Source organism: Pteronotus mesoamericanus, unplaced genomic scaffold (assembly GCF_021234165.1).
Source record: "Pteronotus mesoamericanus isolate MK-2021 breed Mesoamerican mustached bat unplaced genomic scaffold, CSHL_Meso_final contig_58, whole genome shotgun sequence".
Taxonomy (NCBI): Eukaryota; Metazoa; Chordata; class Mammalia; order Chiroptera; family Mormoopidae; genus Pteronotus; species Pteronotus mesoamericanus.
In genome coordinates, this window is record NW_026555205.1 from 9,505,832 (window position 1) to 9,514,561 (window position 8,730).

The 8,730-nt window shown below is 43.4% G+C and overlaps 1 protein-coding gene across 2 annotated transcripts in view; it reads right to left on the reverse strand.

Annotated features, from left to right (window-relative positions):
• The window catches only part of MID2 (midline 2), a 191,609-nt gene extending 184,002 nt beyond the window's left edge, over window positions 1–7,607 (reverse strand). For both annotated transcript variants that reach the window (XM_054580381.1, XM_054580379.1), the window contains exon 1: window positions 7,510–7,607. The gene's annotated coding sequence lies outside the window, so the exon portion shown is untranslated. The remainder of the gene's footprint in view (window positions 1–7,509) is intronic.
• Window positions 7,608–8,730: the final 1,123 nt, after the last annotated feature.

The window sequence follows — 8,730 nt, forward strand, 5'->3', positions numbered from 1 at the left end:
GGGTTTTGCAATATTCTGAAATAACTTTAATGACCAATGGGTGTTAGAAAATTTTCAGCTCCCAATTTTATCCATTTAAAAATATAAAACTCCTAAAAATATTTGATGCCTATGTCACAAAATACTTTTAGAGAGTACAGGGGGGAATGCTATAACAAAAATAAAACAATGGCAGGGTGTTGCAACTTCAAAGTTTGTGAATCACTAATCTATGCAGAATCAGGGTGTCTGCTAAGAATAAATACAGGATGTGAGCCTGATAGGGTGTGACCCAATGACAAGTAATAATAAAGCATTTTCCAGAAAACACAATGGTTTGTCATAAAAATGCATTGATGAAATGCATGGGACAGTCCAATTGCTATGTTAAGAAACAAATGTCCACGTCCATATACATTGATTTATTTCCTCCCATATAATTTAGTTACTTCCATGTTGTCAAACAAGCATGTTTATGTATTTGCCCTTGCTCTGTTATAAAATTGTTTATCCATGGCTGATCTTCATCCCGCACCTCCCAGGCTCAGACTCTGAAAAAAAGTTGATGAGAATAAAATATAAGAAGGTATAAGGCTGTGTGAGTAGGTTGAAATAGAAAAGAGGAGTTTAAAAGCAGGTGATTAAGATAAAAATAATACATTCTACATTACAAAATGAAAAGACCAATTTCAGTATCACCATTCAAATCCAGCATTCAGTTAATTCTGATTAGAGAGAACTCATTATCTGTACTTGGCAGAATTCTATTATTTCAAATGTTATTTTAACATAATTAAGTACCCAATTATTTCAAAAGTTTATATTCTAACTAGTTTTCATCTTTTATATCTGCAGAGCATGGCTCTGGGTTCTCACTACCTCCGTGAGGAGCCACCTTCTCCCCTTCTTAAGAGAAAAGCCATGAGTATGAAACCAAGCCTAACCTCTGGGCTGTAGAGAGAAAACTGAGCTGAGTTGTTGGATTTGTTTTAAAAGTTAATATAAAATAAATATTATTTGGAATATCAGCATTAATGTCCTAAGAGCTCTTCCTTAAAATGCCAGAAACTGTCTCCTTGCCTTGGATATAAGCAAATAAGTCCTGACTTAGTCTGCTTTATCCTTAACTATAAAATGTCATTCAAGTTGGACTAAAATCACCAGACTATCTCTTTAAGATGCTTTCTAGGTCTGACATCCTATTATTACAGAGCTCTTGCTATCTGTTATCACATAGGAAAAAACATCTTGGATTATTTAAAACTGGCCCCTCAAAACACAATTCTTATTTTTATTAGAGTGACTAGCAAGACTAACAAGCAATGGGCATCATCATGAGAGGAACTGGAAAAAAAACAAAATGCATTAATTTTCCTTGGCTAAGCCAAGATGATGAAGGGCAGTACCTAGTTTTGCCTGTTGTAACTCAAGAAAGATATAAGTGTTCCAGAGGCAACTAAAGGGACATAGGTGTATAAATGAGTGAGAACACCTTTTGGAACTGAAAAAGAGGAAAACAAAATCCTAGAATACTATTAATGGGTAAAAAACAAAAAAACAAAACAAAACAAAAAAAAAAAAACCTTGTTGGAGCTCAAAAAAGATCATTCGGGAACACAAAAGGCAACCAATGCATAGAATTCTCACTGAGAAAGGATAAAGGCTGAAAACAGAAACCCCCAAATAAGAGACTAGTTGGTCAGTAAGCATAATTAACAATAACAGTCATCTTACATTTGTGTACCATTTTATACTTTTCAAGTAGTTCCAAAGCCAGTATCTCATTTGATCCTCATGATAAAGCCTGGTCGTTGTGCTGACTCTAAAATTAATTAGCTGAGTGATCTTAGGTAAAGCCTGTAAACTATTTGGGCCACAGCCTCTTCATCTGTCAAATGAAAACTACCTGACTTACCCATCTCAGAAGTTCTTGTGAGGATCAGATAGAATAAAATAATTAATTTGCTTTATAAATATATTCTCATCATGCATTCACAGATGACAGATGTGAAACAAGTTACTAAGGAAAGCAATAAATGTTTGAAAATTTATCCCAAACACATGGTTGACATAATAGAGGACAATCACACTCCCCCACAATTTTTCTGGAGGACCATGTGTCTGATTGTGGTATTCATTGTACTCATATGTCTCCCCTGTTAGACTGGAACTCCCCAAGGGAGGTACTGTCTCTCTTCTTTACTCTAAAGCTTTCATCATGCACAGGGAGAGCTCAGAACTAGAAGTTGATTATCAAGTGGCAGAGATCATCAGAGTCACTTTCTTTCTAATAGGGTATTAAAGTCTACTTAATATTTTATACTATGTGGATTTAATAATATTTTCTTTACAATAATTATATCCTAAATCCAATCATAGGGTATTTTATGCAATATAGTCATCATAAACATTAAAATGAGCATCACAATAGCAGAACTAAAAGTACTAAATATTCTGCAAAAAAATATAATCTAAGTAACCAGGAAACAGATTTGCCAAGGTAACACATGATAATTGTCAGGAATTCTAAATACAATTCATAACACCTTTATCTTAATGCAGATTGTATTGGCAATTGCAAAGTTAGGGAAAAAGTGGAGAACAAACTTAATTACTGCTACCAATACAGCTTTCCATCCATTCTAGGACTGTTTTTCCCAATCTCTGTCACCCAAAGAAACATTTGTAAATGTTTAAATGTTTAGTGGCACACCTGAATGGACAGGCACCTCTACTTCCACAGAATAAAATTGGCAGTATATGTATGTAGGGCATGCTGTTGAATGTTAGGTTGAAAGGACCCCAAGTTCAGGTCAGAAACAAGGGACAGAGAACAGAAGCCTATTTGAAATCAAGCTTTTCCTCCTCTGGGAACCACATGGATCCTAGCAACACTGAACAAAGGGCTATAGACAAAGTGATAGAGGATTCTGGATCATAAACCATTTACTTCTTGACTACATACATTCAGATACTTCACTGTCCTGCATTAGCACTGTATACCATGCCCAAACATTATGCTCCTAACCAAGCAAATTGTAAATACTGGTATTTTCTCTTACAGGAGGATTTTAGATTACATAAGTTTGTTATCAGATCATTTGGTCTCTGTAAGAGGAAAATCCAGAGACTGGAGACGCTGTTCTTTTCATCAGCTAAAGGAGTCTGACCTGCAGAAAAGAGGCTGAGACAAAGCCCAAGGTCAGTCTGTCAGAGCTCTGCAGGGAGACAAGAACCCTAGGAGGACAAGTCTCACAAAGGACACTTTGCTAACCCACTTAGGTTAAACCAACGCCCTAGTGTGCATTCAGGTGAACCCCACATGGAGAACGGAGTGGTAGGATATTGTCACATTACTCAGAATCCCTCCATCACCCACACTCTAATCATATGATAGTTTTAGAAGCCTATAGGATTTATAAGGAAAATGAAAAAGCTGGGAGATTTGACTTTTGAAAAGATGTCTGCCTATGGCCATGGAGAAGAGGAAGATGAAAAAAGACAAATGGTAGAAACAACTACAGACCTCCAATGCCCACAGAAGACTCTTAGCAGACTTTTATTTCATGAAAAATGGAGAGAGAAGCATATGTTTATCCTTGGAAAACAGGGAATATGAAAAGTGGACTAGTAGCCTGCACAGGGAGATAATTGGGTTTAAATTAATTTTCTCAACACCATTTATCTGGTTTTCTTCCTTGTTATCATGATCCAATAAAATGGTTGAGAAACACTTTACTAGTCTTTTCTCTACCCTGTTCAGTGATTAACATATTTTTTGATAGACCTGAAACACAAACATTAGTGCAACACCACCTTGGTACCAAAATTTCACTTATCAAAAAGTGAACAACTGTGAACTCTCCTGAACTATCATATATCTAGTATCAACATGTTACATGTCATATTTTGATGATGCAGGACTCTAAGTCAAGACACCCAGCTTAAGTCTGGAGTTGCTTTGCAAACACACTGTCTCATGTTCCCCTTTGCACAGAAGTCAAAAACTTAATGGTAAATGAAAATGCAGCACCCCCTGGGTGCCTCCACTAGCACCCAGATCCCATGGCCCAACAGCAAGGGAGTTTCCAAAATCCATAAAAATTGAGTGACAGACACACAGAAAGCCAAGCAGGTACCTCTAAGAACAGCCATTTGAGACACATTCTGTGACTCAGCCCTGTCTTTACCTTCTTTTTAGGGCTTTGTGTTCCTGTTGGGAAAGAGAAACTTAGTGCTAAAGGATACAATGAAAAGAAGACATTCTCACATCTTCACCAACCCAATGAGGTTTGGTGAATGATAAAGACATACTCCTCCTAGAGTTTCCTTCTCAACTGTCATGGAGTCAGCAGATTTTATGGGAGGAAGGATGAGGAAATGGATAGGCTCACTACCTAAAACGATTTTGGCACTGCTTTAGGATCTGCAAGTTGGAGCAGGTTGTCCTGCACTTAAAGAGGAGGGATTAACTAAACCAACTTCACCTAAATCAACTTGCACTGTTCAGATGATACATTTGTGAAGCAATCAAGTCGATCTGATTTGCGGCAGTACTTCCTAGGGGATGGCCATGCAAGGCACAACATGCTAGATGAGAAGTCTAGTAGCCAGGAAAGTAAACAATAGAGAAACAATCATCCCTTCATGTCCCTAGCCTCTACCCCTGCTCCTCACAGCCCTTGCCTGTCCTAATCCTGGAGCTGCAAGTAAGGAGTTAGGCTTCAAACAAGGAGGCCAAAATACTAGGCCAAGGCTGGGCCTCAGCCCAGTCAGCAGAAATATCTGCACATTGTAGGCACTTACTAAATAAACATTATTCACTCACCACTGCTAGATACTGATCATACTTACATAGCCATGCCTAAAATTATTTATGCCACTTTTTAATAGAAATTAACTAATTGCCCCCTTAAAGGCTAAAAATGGGTGAGGTTTTCAAATGAGCCTGACTCCAATTGTTAGGTTGGAGTACATTAGATATGATTTAATCTTCGACTTAAAATAATCATCGTTCTTCTGTATATCTAGTTTTATGTATGTTTCGTTTAATTGTATGTTCATTGCAGCGGGGGGCGGGGGGAGCAGACTTTGGACCTAAGTACTGTGAAAGATTTGGCTCCAGGGGGACTAATAATGGCAAATTAAGGTTTCCAGAATCTAAGTTTTCTACTTACACCCAGTCAATCTATTATTACCAATAAAAAAGTAAATGAAACACTTTCTTTGAAAAATGTAATGCTAAAAACTTATAGAACCCTTTTATCTTTGAAAGACCAAAACAATGCTCACAATACTTAGTACACAGTATTATGCCTTTTACACAAGTGCATAAACTATGAAAGAAAGGTCATAGGAATGTCCTAAGACCATAAAGTCTCATACGTGCGTGAGTGTGTGTGTATGTATGTGAGAGAGAGAGAGAGAGAGAGAGAGAGAGAAGAGAGAAGAGAGAAGAGGGAAGAGAGAAACATCAGATTTAGGATGAGCTCTCTGATCATCTTGGCCCTTGACCTGTATTTCAACCACATAAATCAAGCTGTGGGGAACAATCAGGAAAAACTAATTCACATTACATATCTGTATTAAGTTAATTGATTTGGCAGAAATATATAAAAATAGCATAATGTTTCTCCATCAGGGCAAGATGAGTGGAGAGGGTTGGGGGCAATGTGAAGGTTAGAGGTAGAGCGGGAAGTAGGTGAGGAACTCTCTCTCTTCGGCATTTCCCTTCTATTGGAGCCTGGCCAGATAACTGATTACAGCACTGGGAGGGAAGAGAAGAGGTTTAAAGGCAACCCCTACGGCCCAACCTGAGAGTCAGAAGAATCACACTGTACTTATCTGTTTACATAGTCTCCAATATATTCTTTTATAAGAGCTCCTCAGAAATATACAAACCATCACTTACCGCCCGCACCACACTCAGAAATCCTGAAAAAGGAAAAGTGGCTGAGAAGCAAGAGACTACGTGGCTGGGAAGCTGGGAATAAACAGGTTGATGGAGGGAAGCTATGCAGGAAGGGCAGGTTCTGGTAGGAGATTTGGGTGGGCAGATAGTATGATATTGCAGGAGGAAAGTGAATGAGTGTGAAGGCGGGTGGGGAGTGTGGAAGAGGCGGGTGGGAGTGAAGAACCCAGGGACTCCAGGATACAAATTTCCTACTCTGAGAAACACCTCCAAGAAATAAAGTGCTGCACACAAAGTGGTAAGTAACCTAAACCTTATCATCACCAAAGATGTTTCTATAAACCTACTCTGCCACTACTTACTTAATTCTTATGAACCAGAAATGGAAAACCCCCACCTCTCCGCGATTCAGTCGCAGTCTATCCAGTGGACATAAGTTTCCCTCTCTCTCCCACTGAGCTGGTTTCAGAACAAGGCCAGAAATAAGGAATCACCCAGACAGAGAATAAAGGATCGCTCCCCTGGCAGAAAAGGATGGAGTTTCACCAGGCCTCCCTGCTGGCAGGGTGTCTGCAGCATCCCTGGCTGCCACAGCAGCCACCGCGGAGGGCACCGCCTGGGCCGAGGAGGCTGCCGGCCGCCTGAGCGTGGGAAGGCGCTCCTGGGAAAGAGTGGCTAGACTGGCAAAGCCGGGCCCTGCCAGGCTGTGCCGGAGGCCTAGGATCGTTCCTGCCCGCACCTCAGAGTGCAGACTCCGTCCCAGGAGGGCAGCAGTGACAGGCGCCTGGGCTCCAAAAGCTCAACAGGGTGCCAAGGCCGGGCCGGGGCTCCTGCGGCCGCCTCGAGCTTCGCGGGGCCCCGTCACCCTGCCCCGCCGAGCCCGGGAGCCCTCGGCCCGCGCCGGGCTCCAGCGACACCTGAGAGGCGGCCCGAACTGGGGCCGAGCCTAGTGGGGCTGGGGGCCGAGCGACCCCGCGGACCGTGGCGAAGGGGCACGTTTTACCCAGAGCGTTCCCGGGTGCCAGCCATCTCCTGAGCGCGCCGCAGAGCGCAGGGCACTTGCCTGCTTCCGCTGCGACCTGGCTCGGGCTCCTGCGCGAGCTCGCGGGCTGCCGCCGCAGCTACCGCCGCCCCTCTAGGCCGCCGCCCGCCTTCGCCTTAGACGCTGCCGCCGCGCAGCAACCGGGATCCCCCAGCCTGTGCGCCCCGCCACGGACAGCAACACAGCCGCAACGCTCCTGCGCCTGGGTCTCTGGAGCCAAACTTAAGAGTTTTCGCCCCCGCAGCCCAAGGGTAGCACCATGACACCAAGGCAGCACCACACTGTCATTTCCGCCGCCGCAGAGGGGAAAAAAAAGACAATCCCTTAGAAAAGGCGGGTGTGATGGGGCAAACAGAGCTGGGTCTGAGGCTCCGACGAAGCATAGGGAAGGTCCACAGCAGCAGGGGCACTCGACCACCTTCCTGGCCTCACCTTCCGCCGCCCCCGCAGCTCCCAGCTCCCTAGCCCCTCCTCTGGAGTCGCGTTTACTTGTTTTCTCCCTGGACAGTAGTGACCAAAGAAACCTGAGCAAGCAAAGGCAGCGGGTGGGTGGGGTTCGGGTTACTACTGTACCTACCAGCTGACTCCAGCAGCCTTTCCTCCAGCGCCCTGTCATCTTGAAGGAAGACACCGAAAGGGGCTGGCCGGGCGCGCGCGCGAGTGTGTGTGTGTGTGTGTGTGTGTGTGTGTGCGCGCGCGCGCGCGCGCGCGAGTGTGTGGGGAGAGGGGAGAGGGGAGAGGGGAGAGGGGAGAGGGGAGAGGGGAGAGGGGAGAGGGGAGTGGGAAGTGGGGAGAGGGGAGAGGGGAGAGGGGAGACAGGCCGGGCAAAGAATGTGTGTGAAATACAGAAAGCAGACTTTGGCGAAACTCTTCTCCCACCCGTCACCCCCCTGGACACACAAACTCCCTGGTTAGAACAACAAAAAGGCCATTGCAACCGGCAATTAGGTAAGAGCCTAGATCCACAGCACAGGTCCTCCGATGAATCTGCTCTATGCAAAGTTAACTACAGAGTAAAACAAAAATAGTGGAGGAGACAGAAAAAGGCAGACAATTGAAGGAAACCCAACCCCTCTTTCCTATTACAAAGGGTGAATGGCTGTGTTTTATTGGCCTTAGTAAAAAGCCGTGGGATGGACTAAAGCCACCAAAATTTTCAAAACAACAGCAACAACAAAAATAATGTAAAGTTTTATTTGCACATTCAAATCTTTTATGGGCACAACAAGAGGGTCCTTACTAAGAGGACAAAATAAAAAAGATGCCAGCTATCCAGTTATTCAATGTCCCTAGTAAGCTAATTGGTTCATCTGGAACCTAGAAGCCTCACTAGTCTGAAATCAGCCTCTTGGCTGACCTGTCGTTGGCTCAGAGACCACGCCCCTCTCACAAGGAGGATTCCAGAGCAGAGAGGAGGTATAGGGTAGTTTCTGTTCCAAACATGCGGTAAAGGAAAGATGAAAGGGAAAGAAGTTAAAAAATGGGACAAAACACCCCCCCACACACACACATATAGGCTTTCCGTTACTATGCATGCGAACAAGTCCAGAAAAATTAAAGTAACTCTGGGCGTATCCCAGTAGGGAACTAATAGTAATTAGGCAATACCCCTGTTAAACAATGTGCTAGAGAACATTGGGATGGAAACCCAAAAGAAAAAAAATCACAACCAGGTCATCCTGATGAAAGTCTGGCCCTAAGAGAAGTAAAAGTTAATGAGGCACACCAAAAGCACAGGCAAGGAAAACAAAAATAGAAAAGTGAGACTACATTAAACTTAAAAACTTCAGTGCAGCAA